Below are 17,585 nucleotides of genomic sequence, written 5' to 3' on the forward strand. Positions count from 1 at the left end.
CACTGTCGACATGCACTATCTTTTTCTCTTCGCAAAACATTGATAGAGAGCCTTATTTTCTCCTTGTTTGACTGTATGTCAGTAGCCTATCACTGAGTTGATGCAGCATCTAATCTAAATCTAAACTAATCTCTAAAAAAAATCGAATCTAAAACTGCACAGAGCTATAAATGCCTGTTTAAAGTTTGTGTATGGGAATATTCATTGATTCTCATGGGCACTTACTTGCCCTCGTTTTCATACTGAAACTTATAGGCACTCGTTTGTTGTTCAAGAAACGTCATTTCTAGATAAAATGTTTATAAATTGATTCGATCCAAATCAGTTTACTAGTTTTCGGTCCGATTTTTACCGTAGATTACTTGATTCAGATTAACTGGACTAGCGTCTTGCTCAAAGTCTTACTGCTCATCTTTAATCTTACTAATATATAAAGCAAAGTTGCTAAAACCTTTATAATCGTTAACCGTGAAAACTACTGAACCGATTTTGCTGAAATTTTGCACACTGATTCATGATATAAAGGAGAATTTTCGAACGAGTATCGGAAAACTGCTTTTCAGCCCGAGGAAGTACCAGCCTCCCAAAACCACCCGAGGGCGGAAAATATATAATTTTTTGTGCAGTATAGTCAATAATACATCAAAGTAGTCTTTTTGTTAGTTGAAATAATTTGAGATGTTTAAATTTTTATGAAAATTTTTAATCTTTTTGATAAACTACAAAAATGATATTGAGATAGTTTTAACTGTTAATTTAATTTATTGAAAAAGCTATCGATGACAAGTGGCTAGTTTGGTTTTTTTTAACAAAAAATAATTTTGGAAAGTTAAATTTTTTCATAATTTCTTAAGCCACTTTCGTGATTTTGTAATATGTTAACGCTTCTTTTTTGATTATCGATCACTGCATCGACACAATATTTATGTTTTAAGACTATTAATAATATTGACGGGACAAATCATTGTATGTATTTTAACGTATTAAAAATAATATCAATTAAAAAATTTGTAGGTAGATAAGTAATATTGATATATTATTTGCTAAAAAAAATGATTGTAATAAACCAAATTTAATTTTCAATGCAATATAAATTGACGATTTCCCTCTGCGTTGACAGGGTTGAGACTGTCATTTAGTTTACAAAATTTATTTTATTAACTCTAATCGTTGAACGAGACGTATTTTATTAATTAGTAAACTAATGCCCGCATTAAAAAATTTTGATGATACTGCATTTCTCGCTTAGGATAAATAAGATGTGTAGTTTCTGCCAGCCTCTAAGATACGTCCTTGTTCAAATAATAGTATTCTTTTCATATTCCGATTGAACTATTTACATAATTTATCTTAGCGCTCATCAGAAGTAGTGCATCTTATTTTTCCCATACAAAATGATTCTTTTTTTGTTTACCTCATTATCAGTAGAAATCATTTTATTAAATTTGCAATACTTAAATATTTAACTACGTTTGTCATTGCGAATTATTCAGCCATATTAATTTTTGTTGTGGCAAGTTACTCAGCCATATATATTTTTGAATTTTATAATATATCTTAGTAGTTTAGTTTGGATTCCTGGCCGATAAATTTAATATTATTACCTCATCAAATAAACCAACTAAGTTAAAGGCTAGTTGGCCAGTTTTAAGTCTCATACAACACTATATTCTTGAGAGTCACTTTGATCTCAGTTATTCAGTTTGTGCTTCCTGGCCCAAAAATTAAAAATTACTAACTCATCAAATAATTCAACTGAGTCAAAAGCTAGCTGGCCAGTTTGTGGGCCCATGAACTACTTTACTCTTGAGAGCCAGTTATCTGTTAGTGGTTTAGTTTGTGCTTTCTGGCCCAAAAATTAAAAATTACTTACCCACCAAATAATTTAACCAAGTCAAAGACTAGTTAGTCAGTGAGCAGTCCCATGCACCACTAAACTCTTGAGAGCTAGTTATATCTTAGTAGTTTAGTTTGGATTTCCTGGCCGATAAATTTAATATTATTAACTTATCAAATAAACCAGCTTAGTCGAAGGCTAGTTAGCCAGTTACCAGTCCCATACACCACTAAACTCTTGAGAGCCAGTTATCTCTCAGTGGTTTAGTTTAGGCTTCTTCGCCGATAAATTTACAATTATACTTATCAAATATGCCAGCTTGGTCAAAAGCTAGTCAGTCAGTTTTTAGTCCCATACACCACTACTCTTGAGAGCTAGTGAGCTCTTAGTGGTTTTTTTCTCGATTCTTGGCCAATAAATATAAAACTATCTACTCATGAAAAATGCCAGCTTAGTCGAAAGCTAGTTGTCCAGTTTGAGAGCTGAGTAAAAGCTCTTAGTAGTTTGGCATGTACTTCCTGGCAATTAAACTTGTCATTACTGTCACGAAATTTATTAGCTCAGACATTAACTGAGAAGTAAACAATTTTTTAGTACGTGCATTATGAAGAAAAAAACTAAACCAAGGAGCCAGTTAGCGCTCAGTGGTTTAGTTTAATCATCTTGGCCCTGAACTTGACACTTCACGTTATTTGTGACAATGTGCATAGTGCCTGACAGTGCAATAGTGCATGCATGTATACCTATACCTTCGAATCGCCAATAATTATCCACATGCATGTATACACATCATGTTATATATACATCAGCGATAGTTCACAGCTGGGCCGATGGTGGCGCTGAGTCAATGAAGCGCTCTGAAGGTTGTGGTTGGCAGCAAACTTTTGACCATCGTGGCCAACGCTGCTTTAGTTCAGTAAAATCCGCTAGGTGGCGTCGACATAAGATCGAGGCTACCTGCAACAGAATTAAATAAGTGTGGTCATAATACGCCGGAGAGTCTCGATAGTGATGCAAGCGTGTTTCGACAGGTTAACGAGCTACATAGAGAATGTTGATGATAGTCTTGCAGCTGGATATCCCGGTTACGGACGACACTCTTCTGTAAGGAAGAAGGGACCTAGGTTTCCATTCACCCTGAATCTCGACGAGTGCAATTAAAAAAAATTAATTCCAACCGATGACGTCTCTGGCATAATACCAGGAGACATACCTAGCCAGAGCACAATCTGAACTAACTCTTCAGAGTTGTGTGGCAGTCCCACCATCCCGCTTGGTACAGTTAGAGAATTTGTGGCTACAAATGTAAGCAAGGGAAAACAGCTCTGAGGGGCACGGGCAGCCACAACGGCTACCTTCTTGGTCGTCGCGTCCCCACCATGCTTACCCACATGTTACCGTCTAACGATGAGCAGTTAGTTATCCGGGGAACGACCCGAGACGAGATATTCTTTGGTCAGCGGCGTACCTCCCTCCATCACAGTCTCCGTACATCGAGACTCCCAGGGTAAGAATCAAGCAACCCGTAGCCAGCTCTTTATCATCAGGAATAATAATAAAGAATAGCCTGAAAGTTTCACCACTGGCGCTTTTTAGGGCCATTATAAGTATTTACGTTCCCTACTTAACCATCAATTTCATCGGTACTTTTTAGGGGCCACCTAAGTATAAACAACCTTGCCAACAAATACATTTTTACTACCATTTTCGGAAGCAATTCGTCGACTAAAAGACTGTATTAACTAAAGCAGGGCACTATTAAACCAAGTCAGCCATTCACTATCAGACGTCACCTGCGAAGTTGTTCTTCGCAAGGCTGGAAAACCCAGTGACCGACGACCCTATACTACCCTCTCGACTCTAAGCATTCAACCAGGAATCACTGATCCTCTCCAAGGTTTGCGCTGGGCAAACCTATAACAGCTATGAAGGAAAAAAAACTTGAGCCAGCGGGACAGCCTCCACTGGACAAGTATCACTAACCAATCTCCCCATTTAAGATCACCAAAACAACTGAATCTGCGAATAAAAAAGGTGCTTTGGACACCAACGTCTTCGACGTTATACCGGGAGACGTTGGGAAAGAGCACTACAACTAGCCCCAAAGCTTCGGACTTTGTAATTTTTCTCCCGATCAGTCTGGGTTTTTAACAGCAGGCCAGAAAAGATCACCCTGAGGTATCTAGGAAGTCACAATTGCTGTTAACTGCAGTCAAGAAAGAGTTAACTTAAGAAGCTCATCGGTCTTCTTTAGGGCCATCGGACGTTGAACTATCTTGCCAACAAATATATTAGAACTTAACAAATTTGACAGAAAACAGCCTTTGGGGGTCACAAAAACTTTAAGCATGCCAAAAGTCGCAAGAAGGTGAATTGAAAAAAAAAATTCATATGTGTCTAATAAATACAATTCTACTTAGGCGTCAAGAAACTGACGCAGAAAATTTATCAAGATTGGAATAGCAGCGTCAAAATTGACAAATAAAGAATCCATTACGTGAGAGATCAGCTTTTCATTGTACCCTCACAGCAATCTCTGAAATCTTTAAAGATCCTACTACAGATTTTTAAATAAGTAGAAAATGTATTTGTGTTTTTGTGGCAATAAAAATGTAGGGTGTAAGGTCTAGGACTTTGTTGCTCTGGTAATAAAGTTGTGAGATATGAGAAAAAAAATTTTTTTTTAATATAAATTTTTTGGGATTTTAAAACTTAACAGCTTTAGAAAATAGCCCATTTCGTGAATTACATGGGAGAAACTGTAAATCAACGGCTTTTTATGGCCACCGATTATTTTATGGCATCAAGAACGCACGTTACTTTTCGGCATCATTATTTTTTTAAATTTTTACACCTTATTATTTGACCCAATTTACCATAAGGATTCCGAAAAAATATGTTTTTAATAAGAAGATTTTTGTTCTGAGATGTGTCAGGAATATGTGTAAAATTATTAACTGAAAACGTTTCACATTACATGTCAACACACTACGGTGTTTTATTTAGTAAGTCTTGGGCGAAGCCGAGACAGGGGGCTGCTAGTTATCTATAATTACAAGTTCATTCATTAATTAGTTACTTATTTATGATAAAAACAGTGGTTGAAAATTAGTTAGTATTAATCGTTTTAAGTGGCCTCATTTTCTAAATGTATCTTTTTAAATTTTGTCTATTTTTTCGATTTTTTCGTTCATTTGTAATGTCGTAGTTAATCGATTTTATCAGGTACAGTTTTTGGATCATGTTACTAATTTCATACATTTTCCGATGTTTAAATTTATGTGTGCGCTACTCTGGATGGATTTTATATTTCTTATCAATTTTATGAGTTACATTTGATTTTTCTTAAATTTTTTTTACTGCTATTAATTTATATTATTTGTACTGTAATTGTTGTTATTATTAATTGTAATTACCAAGTGTACTGTGATGTTTGTACACGTAAAAATGTTAACTAAATTTAGGAACCAGACGTGGTTTTACCACATGGTTTAAAAAAAGAACTTATCTATCTACTTTTAGGGACACGTAATTCTATACTTGTCGGCTCATAGTCTTCTTTATGTCCTTGACATGTGCTGATATGGACGATTTCGATTTTATTGCAAAATTTATCTTTTAAGCCGTAGTACTCGGTATTCGGTTCTGATTAAAACGCTAGGGGCTCATCTTTGAATGACGTTTGGAGTCAGCCGCCTGCGAGTGTGAATGACGTGGTGAATAATTATCTTTTGGCTGTTGATAATTAAAAAAATGTTGTTTTAAATAATTAGAACTTAAAATTTGTTACTTATAATTTTTATGGTTATTGAGAGGGTACCCATTATAAGTATTTGTCGACCTTTTAAAAGAGTGGTTATTTCTAAAATTCAAATTCAAATTTTGCTATGCATATTAACTACTTCGATTCTCATTTTTATAATTATTAAAATTATTGTGCCTATAGCTATTACTGTTTTATTGATTTTCATGATACAGACATCATTCATTGTTACTCAAATTTCCTCCACGAATTTTAGTATGGTTCAATCGCCTGTTAGAACTGTAATTGTGATTTGGACTATTTATTATTTGACTATTAGTTAGTCTTATTTGATGTTGTTAAAATGGTTGATTATTATATCTATCTTGTTTATTATTTGATGGAAACCACCGCGAGGTAGTCCTTGATACCAGGTATCTAGGTTTATACTCGCTCTTATTCGGCTCTCTAACCTCAACGCATCGTGTAAGGCATCTGCTAGGGTAGCAGGTTCTTTCACATCTACCCGCTGGCTTATTATAGGTGCTAGTCCTTTTATGAGCATGTCTAACGCTATGTCTTTTATAGGGATCATCATATGCACATTGTACGTTCCGATTGTACAAATATTATATAATAATGTAAAATTATTTATGTAATGGTACAGCCCATTTAAATTTACATTCTCGCCCCTGCGTTAAAGAAAAAAATTATGTATCAGTGCCATCTATAATGAAAGAAAACTAAAATGGGAAGCTACGTTTTCTCCTACGGCTGACCCGCCCAACTTTAAGTGCCACTACTGATTCGGTTATTCGCTCTGAGAATGACCACAACACCCTCCGCTTGTGGTCAAAACTGGAATTCTTAAGGTACTGAAACCTCAGTTCATGAAGTTGCGACACTCTGCCTGAAAAAGCGTATCAAGTTTTTGACTCCACATGTATACACTCCGTCCTTCAAGAACATGGCTACCTATTTAAACGTTCCTGGCAAGTAACCGTGTTATACTGTCAATAATATAACGCCTGCGATGATTCTGGTGTACGCTTCTTTTACATTGAGTGTCGTAACTGTGTAATCTGTGCCAAAACGTATCTTTTTATATGACAGTAAACAAAAATATAAGCTCACTAAAAAATTATTGTAATAGTGATGATAATTGAACTTCTTCAATAGTTATGACAACATTTTTTGATCTATAACTCCTATTCTTGAACATATTTAATGAAAACTTGAATTGATATTGACTTTAGTTCATCCATGTACCTTAAGATCGTGCACATTTGTCAGCATGAGTGCTGGCGTAGATTCTTTTATCGTTTCCAATTTCATTCGTGGAGCGAATAAAAAAGCTATCAGGGACACAAACTGGTCTCTTTGCTTTTGGCAGTGAGTCTGACTCTTTTCTCATGAGCTCAGCTTTTTAAGGGTTGCGTACATTATTAGTTCTCAATAAGTGATTTCCTTTATCACCGGAACATTGCGAACTTAGTTGAATCCTCTAAGTAGTGAATTGATGGATCGGCAGCTTTTCAGGGCAACACGAATTAAAGCTATTTCTAGACATCGAAGAATTATCGTGCTCAGAAGTGTTAGGAAAAAGTTAACTACACTTACATAATTATTAAAAAAGGGGTACAGTGAATTCAACTTCGTAGCCACGAGTTGCTTGATAACTTCTTATCCTTTTAAAGGTATCTTCATCCTCACTGTACATGAATATAAAATACCACGTCTCTAGACTCTTTATACGTTTAAAATGATGATTAAATTTTTGACCCTCACAGTGTATTGCCCTTATCTTTTATCAGCGATTTTCAGCACTACTCAGCAGAAACTTCACATTCTAACATTTTTCCACTGATTGGCCTTGTCGTTGACACGCTTTTTGCAGCCAAGTTTGATAATTAGTGACAGTTTTTTATGTCGCAGACCTTCTACTTAAGTGCGTTACAATATTACCATATATGCAAGAAACTGTTCAGATATAGGACATTCAGCCATTTTAAAGATATTTTTGGAAATTTTTTTTCAAAAGGTATTTCTTAAATCATAATTTGATATTCTATAATTTACGATGGTTTTTCTATATTCTCCATAATCTCAACTCTAAGCTTTACGCAGAATTTTTTGAACTCATCTTTTTCTTTTGAAAATATTTAGGTTATGTCGTTGAACATGCGTTGTTATTTTTTTTTAACTTAATAAAACAATTGATTTTGAGTAATTTACAGCATAAAGATTACAGTAACTTTAAATTTTATTTGTACTTCAATGTTTGAGGTTATGTTAAATCACTTTATACTTCTCACAATTATTTGTTCATGTATTTTTTGACTTAATATTAACTATAACACTTTTAAAAAGCGCTTGTACAAACAGATCGTCCATTTCATAATATTATCATTGGTTTATTAAAAAATTACGAGAACTTCTTTATTTGTGAGGTTAGGTTAACATCTTACTTCTGAGTGATGTAAATGTTGAGTCGATAGGAAAGAAACACTCGCTTTCGTCCCTATACACTGCTGCTGAAACTTAAATTTTCGGGTAAAGTAGTAAGAAAAATTTTATTCTTTGTGAGTATATTAGTGTAATTATAAGATGACGTTAAATACTTAGTCTTTCAAAATTCTTCGTCTACAGCGATTAATATTGATTTTACACACATTTTTTTTTTTTTTTCTCAATAGATCGCTTCAAAAAGCAGATCGAGGGTTAAAAGTGTCCGCTATTTCATCAAGACTAAAAGGGATGAACTGCTTTGGTTAGCAGAGTAAGGATAGGAATAGAAAGCCCGTCCTAGTTAGCAGATCTTGGGGATAAAATTTCGGGCACTTAAGCAGGACTAAGAAGGCGAACCGTTTTGAATAGTTGGTTTAAGGTAGGAACAGTGTATTTGTTTTGTCTATTAAGTGTATGTGTGTGTGGAAAACTGGCTGATTGTGTGTATTGTAAAATATCTGTTTATTATGAACTATATAATATGGCATGGTATGGTATTTTATTCCTAGGACTCTTTTTGGCTTTTGCTATATCAGAGATCTTTTTGCTTGCATTTTTTTTCCTAACCACTTGGTGTACGAGTTGCTTGTGCGGGCTCCGTACAAAATTTTCTTAGATGACTCTGTCATTCATTCTACGAAGTACTATTTACAGGGTACAGCGATGGTCTCAAGCATACTTCAGCTATTATTAAGTAATAAAAGGATCTTCTCCATCAAATCATCTTACTTGTCGTACCGATCTTTTTATAACTGACTGTAACTTTACCTGTTGAACTGGCCAGCTGTTGGTTTTCCTTCAAAAAGAAAGCGGAAATTTTTGACTGGATTCCAACTTACAAATCCTGGATTATCTTGGACTAGAAGGCGAGCACGCTATCCACGAAGCCATCGAAGCTCATATTTAAAATTATATATTCATATAATATTATTTAGTTGTATGCTAACAATCGCGCTTTCTTCAGTGCACTGCAGGGCTTAAAAAATGGACTAAGTCTTTTTTTCTCTAATTAACAAGAGAAAATGGAGTACTAAAGACTTCACGAGTCTTATTGTTCGTGTTATAACTACAGACGTATATGAGACGTTCTGTGTCATTTTTTCATGTTTCTTTGACTTATGTTCATTGTTTCTTCATATATAATAATCAGAGAACATGCAATTAACAAACATATAGCTAAAGACCACAACCACGCTTTGCTAACAATTTATAGTACGTAATTAAGAATAATTATTTAACTGCATCATCCAGTAAACATTGGATGTTTGAGAACTTAAGTCTCCTGCTTCCTAACGGGCCGTGGGACTAGCAGTATGTCCAGTTATTCGCTTATTTATTAATTTAATGAAAGAGAATGTTGTATTTTCCTAGTGTGTATAAGTGTATAGTACCTTTGTCGTTACGTTTCTTGAACCCTTGCTGGTGATGGTATCAATCAACTCTTGTGTTGCGCAGCCCCTTGGCACTGCTTTTTTTTAGTGTTATTAGTTTTTCTTCTGATATTATTGTTTGGTATCAATTAACAGTGCACCAATTTTTTTTTAAATCAATTATATTTTCCATTGCAATTATAACAGCTTAAATTAACAATTCAGACAACATTAAATTTGCAGTGACTAGCTACTTATAATAAATTGTCCAAGTTACATTTTTGGAAAAATTAATGAACAAGTCCCCACTTGATAAGCGGTGAAAAGTTACTTACTTAAATGTCGTGCAAATAGATGCACTCTGCGTTAGGTTTTAGTTTTTTTTTATCTCACTATAGGACCGGCACGTGCGTACGTGGTGTGGCTGGACTTCGCTGTTTGCTTCGGTTGTTAGTTAATACTTCTCACGGTCACGAAGTACATAGTCTGTTTTATAAAGGGGTGACTTCCATGAAAATCATATGGTCATGATTATAAGAAACGACTCTTTTTAGAATCTTGAAATTTTATTCTCAGGAAAGATGAAAAATAAATGTATATTTAAAAGTCCTTAACTAACATTTATGTCGATAATGATAATGATAACCGTAATAATGATAATAATAATTTTAAAATTATCTTTTTTAAAATGATTTCTTACATTTATGAATACAGTTACTATTATTTGTATGCAAAACAATACATCGATGAAAATTGTTTTGCTTTTTAATGAAAATTGACAAGTGGTGTGTTCCTCAAGATGAATATTTTTTGTTTTATTTTTTGTAACTTATGTAATTTTTTAACGAATATTTACCTGCATAAGCCATAAAACAGTGTATTATTAAAAAGTTAATGAATCTGAAAATAATATACGTCAGATTATTGACGTTCCTTATGAATGATCAATATGCTAAAGTAAATAAATCTAATTTATCTGCATACTTTTTGTGTGCTGTAAAAACACATTTAATGAGATATTCATGAACTTTTTTTCTATATTTAATACATGTAAATTTTTTTTGTTCTTTTTCCTGGAATTACCCGCCCTTTTCACAAATATATAAGTCTTTCGTGCGAACCCCTCGCAAAGTTTCCCTCAGACGACTTGATCATCTATCCTAGTGGGTACTATTTACAAGGCGCAACGATTGTCTCAAGCACACTCCAGCTGTTGTCAAGTTTAATGAAAGGATCCTTTCCAATAAACCATCTAACTTGCTGTACTGACCTTTTTGTAAACAACAGTGATTTTATCCGATGAGCTGGCCAGGTTGGCTTTTCTTTCAAAGGGAAGCCCCTGAAAGTCCAGACATCAGCAGAAATAACACTTTTTGTTTTAAAAAATTGAATAAGTAGTGTTTTGTCATCCTGGGTACTTATCCTATTAAAAAAGTGTAAGAAAAAAATCTCGATGGTTTTTGATGGTAGTCGAACCTACGATTCTTCAGGTTTTTTGGCTAGGAGGCTAGAATGCTGACCACTAAGCTCTTTTGGTATCTAGAATTTTTTGAACACGTGTCACCACGCCGTGTTTGAAGGTCGCTAAAATCTGCCAAATTCAAAACCGAAAATCAAATTGATAAGATAACTTGAGACTGATGTTATTATTCAGGACGTATCATCAATGATACTAAGAACCTGAAGAAATTATTAATTATACATTGATAGACTTGTTTAATACCAACAGACAATTTGGCATCGAATTTATCATTTTGGGTGGTGATGCTTGACAAATTTTATTACTCATAAAAAATAAAGGTCTGAATATATTATCTAAAAGAAGTATAAGTTTAATTCCTAGCTTATGTAGAAAATTTGGCGATTGCATACAATAAACGATCGATTAACAAATATTTTTAATCGGTACTGTTACAACTGGATAGTGATGAAAAAAAGTTATTTTAATTATAAAAAGTATATAACATACGATGTTTGTTCAGAAGTTTTTAGAAACGTTAATGATCCTTTGATAAAAAAACGTTATTCTAACATCTCATAATAAGTAAATGCATGTTTTGAACAATAATATATTAACAGCAGTTACCGCAGAAAGTAAAACTTATTACAGCGTGGTCTTGTAACTTATAAGGAAACTGATAGCAATATTTATATAAATTCTTCAATTAAATATTCAATGAACTTTGATTGGATAAAGTCTATCATCTTATGAGCTGAATTTAGATATTGATAGCAGTGCTATGTTAACTAAAAAATCTGTAGCGGCATATGATAGTCAAAACTGCACTTTTCTGGGTTTTATATTGAAGTTGACCATTTAAAAGTGCTTTAGTAAAAACTCCTCTCGCTAAACATTAGCCCTCTAGTAGCTGGTACAGACCTCCTAACCTAAGAAACGCGTTTTTTCGAAAAAAGTCATTTCTGCTCGATCCACTATTTCAAAAAATCTGAAAAAATTTAGAAACGTGTATATTCTATAACAAAAATACACTAATTTTTTCGATAATAATAGAGCTTATAAAATTTTTTTAAATTTTTCGATGGTTCTTTAGGTTATGGAGGTAATTTTTAGCTAACTTCTAAATAACAGTTATTAATATACTTTTTTTATTCTTTTGAATTATGGTATATTAAAAGTTACGTTTGCGCTGGAACATACAATAAATAAGGAAAAACTGTTTTTTCGATCATTATTTTCGTTTTTTTTGGTACACAATCTCAAAACCAGTGGCAAAATAAATCTTTTTAAAAATTTTTATTGCTATTTTTCCAGATATTGTTAAATTCCACTGCCATAACTTCTAATTTGGCGTCTAACAGTGCTCTAAAATCAAAGTAAAAATAAAAAAAAATGTATTTCTGGAACATTACCTTAAAAATACTTGTTCAACAGATCTTAAAACATTGAAATTGTTCTACAAACTTTTTTTCTTTTTGTAGCTGCAACGGACCAGATAAAGTCTATTTTAGGTATAAAAAACTTTACTTAAGGTGCTTTGCTTCGCCAAGTTCATGCGTCCTTATTGTGCGGGTTGCTTACGCGTTCTGCATTGTGGTCCTTCATACTTGTTTCCCTATGCTGAGCCTTTTATTGTACAACGCTTACTGTTATTATTGTTATTATGTTGGTTCAAATAGGAGGAATGAAAAAACAAGGAAACATAAATAAAAAATACGAGAAATTTACTAAGTGAGCCCAGTAGCTTCTCGTAGCTGAGATTTTTTCCATGCTTTGGTCCTATGATTACGGATTTCAAGGGTGGAAAGTCAAAATTCTGGGGAAAAAAGTTATTAACCACTTTTGTTAACAAATCAAAAAATTGTTTAAATATGTAAATAAAAAACTTTATTGTTTTCTTTGATCAATTTTAACCAAAAAACATTTTTGTAGTTTTTTTTACGATGCGTAGTTTTAGAGTAAAAAATTCCCAATGTCTCAGAAATCACGTTTTTTACAATTTTGAATTTCAAGTTACACATTTATCCGAAAAATTTTTGAAACTCACGAAGGCTTAAGCGTTTACTTAACCACTATAGTTCAGTGTTATTCAACGGTTTTACTATTTTAAATCCATAAATTTGATGTAACATGCCCCCAACAGTGTATGTTATTAGTGTTTAAAATTTTTCAATTCAGTAGTCCAGACGCCGCGCTGGTGACAGTAAGTAACATTTCTCGTATCCGAATTCTTGCACAGGCTTACTCATGTATTTTGATTTCCTGGACACAGATTTCGTGATTATATATCCAAGAAGTGAGTTGACTAATTGTTGTAAGTAGTTTTTAAAAACATTATTACAAACAATAATACTTTCTGCGACAATAAAGTTTATTGATGCATTGTATCGTGATTTACATTATAATTTTTACTAAATTACATAAGAAATTAAAATTCATAAGACAAATACGTTAGACAATTAAAGTACATAAAACATGTCATTTCCGAATTGCGTATAACTCAACTACATAGTCAATAAAAAAAATTGTTTTCTGAGTCAAGTATATGGTTTAACTACCACCATGCTAGTAGATAAAAGTCTGCCAGGGAAGATGTGGTTGAGAAATATTCTTTACTCGCGAGCAACCAGCCGTAATCGACTGAGTTTTTTTCGTTTTTTCGTTTTCTATAGATTGTACATATATAAAGCACTGTGAGAAAAAAATCGGAAATCGGTTTATAATTAAAGACTGTAGATGGGTTTAAACATTTTTTTTCCGATTGGGCCCCACTGCGTGTCAGTGAAACAAGTGATTGTATGAAATTGCAATCATTAGGTATCCCTTAGCATTCTACAAGAAAATTTTTATGTTGTATGTGTAAGTGTTAAATTAATAATTTTTTAGTCTTAATCCTTTCACAACTTTATGTTTACTGGGAATTTTTTCTTACTTTGACCTGGAGCTATGTTCAAAACAACAGTTACTAGGCACTGTGCCCTTTGATGATCTGGCTCCCTGCACAAATAACATAAGCCATCGTTTTAATCCAATTCCAATCCAATTTTTTTTTCTGAGATTCTGTGTTTTGTAGTTCAGGATTTGATTTATTTCCTGAAGCAATCACTATTGCCTGAACAGAATCTCCAGTCTTTGTTTTCCTTTATTGGCTTATATTTTTAGAGCCACTTTACTAATTTTCTTGAGCTACAGCCACTTTTACCGATTTTACTTGTGGTCTAGAACACGCTGCAGTCATAATTCTAAACTTCTTGACTGGTGATCAAAAAACATACCTAGCATCTAACTCTAACTCTACTTCTGACAAAGCAACTATCAAAGCCACGTACTACAGTGTCGTCATCAATAGTTTTTTCATAAAATTCGATAAAGGCCTAGTTCTTTTACTTAATATGTTCCTAATTGACTATTTTAATTCAAACTTATGTAATATATTGATATTTGGAGTCTCTTCGTTGAAATGCGATTTTGATCTTTCTCCTTCGCCTAAATTGGTCTTTTATAACAAATCTTCATTTAAGTTTGACACTGTTGCCAAATTGTTATTAACAGCCTGCAGAGTAAATTTGAATCTAACAACAGAACTTACACTAGTATTGACTGATAATCATCTTATTTGGTTTCTTCATTCTTTACTTTTTATTGTCACTTTTCTTTTGATGACGTTACATTCCTTTTGTGAAATATTGTTACTTTTATCCCTATCGTTATCCTCGAAAATATTAACTGATTTTATATTTGCTACCAAAAAGATGTTACTACCTGAAGCTTTAAGACGGAGTTCTAAAACAAGTGTTTCCGTAGCTTGTTTAAATATTATCAGGTCCGAAAATTTTTGATTTATTTTTTGTGCTCTTTTACTTTTTTGATATCTCGCCTACTTTGCTCAGTTTCTCATTGGCTGCTGCTCATCTAAGCTAATTTTCGATTACAAATTGATTTCAGAAAGCCACGGTATAAGAAATTTTTTTATTCGGAGAGTGATCAAGAAGAATCGGAAAAATTGCTTAGCAGGTCATGAAAACTGCGTATCAGAGTTACTCTTACTTTTTCTAAAGCATCAACTATAGATCTTTTGTCCACTTGCTTGATTTCTTGCAACAACGGTCGAATTTTCGTTTAATTAGTGAGAATTCGCATATCATCGCAATATTTGTTCAAAATTTTTTTTTTAAATAATCTTATGAAAAAAACTTAATCACCTCAACCGTAGGAGACCATACCAGCCACTTTATGAGTTTACATAATGTATTGTGTGCATTATACTTAATTTTACTTCAATTTTTTTCTCAAAAGCACTAACACGTGCTATTTCTGTTGGGCAGCTACTCAAAGCCACCCAAAACCCTGCAGCTCTCTTTCCGGCCAACAAAACTCTCACAAAAAAAACGGATGAATTGCGAGCCACAAAAAAAACCGAAAATTCTAATGATATGCAGAGTTTCTCTATTGCTTCAGCTACAGAAAATCCAAAGCCATAGAAAAAAAAAGTCTACCGCTGAGGCCAGCTACTTCTGTTTGCTCCATACCATGGAAAACTCCTACCAGCAACCTTTGATAAATCGCCTACCGTTAATCAACGATTTTTGATTAGATTATTACGCACCAGCTCCCTCTTATTATTTATTTGATTCGATCTTAACCCTTATCAACATATTTATTTAAGGTGGCTCATCATCCCTGTACTAACTGCTTGTGTGATATCACACCTGAAAACATTGAGTAGCAGGCTCAATACGTACACCTATATATACAAATCTGATTATTTACCTGCTGAGGTTAGCCTGCAGTTTCAAACTTTCAACAAGTCATTTACTTCTTTTTCGCCCGGCAACCTCGGACTTGAGTGATTTTATTAAAAAAAAAATTGGTTGAACACCCTCTTCCTAGCTTTTGTAGCATGTAGCTTGACTTTCAGTCTAAAAAAATAAAAAACTTTTTGGAAATAATTAAAATGCCTCATAAGACCAACGCTAAAATTTCGAATTTTGAACTTATTATTTTTCGACTTTGATCGGCAACATGCTCTGAAATTCGAACTGTACATCCTTTAAGTGCTACTTTACTATGGATTTACCAAAAAAGTGATGAGCCACTTTAACCAGCAAATCGTATCGGCACCTCTACCGAGCCTGATCCCTACGTTTAAGACAATTCCATTTTCTTGAGAGTGAAGTTTCTACCACGAGTTACCTACCCGCCAACAACTAATCAGCCACACCTCTACTACTATAGAGTCGCGCCAGCGCTGCTCCACGAGTGTACACAAATGACTTAAACCTGAGAGGTATTACCCAAGTGCCCCGAGCACTAACTAAAGCAATACAACTAAAGCTTACTGATTTTCGACTGACAGTTGCCTGCATGTCTGCTCAGCACTTTTACTCTCTGTTTCACAGTAAAAATTTAACAGCTGTAAAAAATGTAGACAGCTTGAAAAAAAAACCATCCAGTAAGAATTCCCACAAAAAATAACAAACAGATGCTAAATTTTTGGTCATCGTAATATCTTTGATCATTTTTGTAGCCAGCTTTTATTTTACTGGATATGTCTCAAGAATCTTGTTCTCACCAAACATTCCCTGGCTCGATTCGTTTTTAAAAATTTTTTTCTATTTTATTTCTAGTCTTATGGGCGCGTTATGCATGACAGTAAATCAATGATTTCAAAATTTTTCCTTCTAAAAAATATGTAACAGAAGTGACTTTTCAATGAAAAAAAGAAAAAAAAAGTCGATATTGTATGATATTGACACAACTAATTTGTTTGTGTATACATTATTTATAAACATTTGTAAATTATTAATATATCAAAACAATTTTTTTTTTTAGCTTCAAAAAAATGATTTTTAGGAGAAGTTTTTCTATGCATAAGCAAATATTTATTTTATTTTTAACAATTTTCTAATTTTTAAATAAATAACTATTTATTTATTTTGCTAATTTTTTTCGAAAATATTTAAACAAAGTTCTACATTACTTTAATTCTATTTTTATTATTAGTTAATTCGAATTTGATTATATGAAAAAATTACTGGATTTTCATTGCCTCTTCATTTTTTAGGACTTGTTTACCCTTGAGTAAGGTGACTTTTTTAGTTAAACTACATTCACTAACATGCAACATCGCCTCAACGAAGACGAAGTGGTGGTTTTTTTCTAAGCCTTTTCTTCGATGTGGGTTATGGGTATTATCAATGTAACTAAGAATGAGTGTGTGACAGATGTAAAAGGCGCTAGCGCAATTTTAAAGATGTTATCAGCTCACAAAGTAGTTTCGAAATAATTGGAAGATTAGATGAAAGTAGGAAGTCTCGTACTTGCCAGCCTGGTGCCATGGCGAACCAGGGCTTACTTTGTACTTTTCTCATTTTTATAATATATCTTATATATTTATTTATTCATTGAATTTTAAAATATGTACTCAAAACTACACTCAGTTTTTGAATATTCTCATTCTAACGACAATTGCACTACCTTTGATACTTCGCAGTAGGTTTTTGAAATATATTTTCAAATACAAATCATGTGCTTGCTTGAGTTCTGAAAATTTAGTTTTGTCACTGTTGTAGAGCAATTAGTGTCAAAAATTGCTGATGATTTTCATGAAAACATAAATTTTTATGTTTTGAATACTAAGTACCTTTTTTGTTAATAAAAAATATTAAA

At 33.2% G+C, this 17,585-nt stretch overlaps 1 protein-coding gene across 1 annotated transcript in view; it reads left to right on the forward strand.

The window, feature by feature from the left end:
- The window catches only part of bchs (WD repeat and FYVE domain containing 3 bchs), a 1,547,413-nt gene that overhangs the window by 184,402 nt on the left and 1,345,426 nt on the right, over window positions 1-17,585 (forward strand). The window lies entirely within an intron of this gene.

This window comes from Copidosoma floridanum, unplaced genomic scaffold (genome assembly GCF_036245765.1).
Source record: "Copidosoma floridanum isolate Cflo_tuat_1 unplaced genomic scaffold, Cflo_Japanese_pri ptg000030l, whole genome shotgun sequence".
Classification (NCBI taxonomy): domain Eukaryota; kingdom Metazoa; phylum Arthropoda; class Insecta; order Hymenoptera; family Encyrtidae; genus Copidosoma; species Copidosoma floridanum.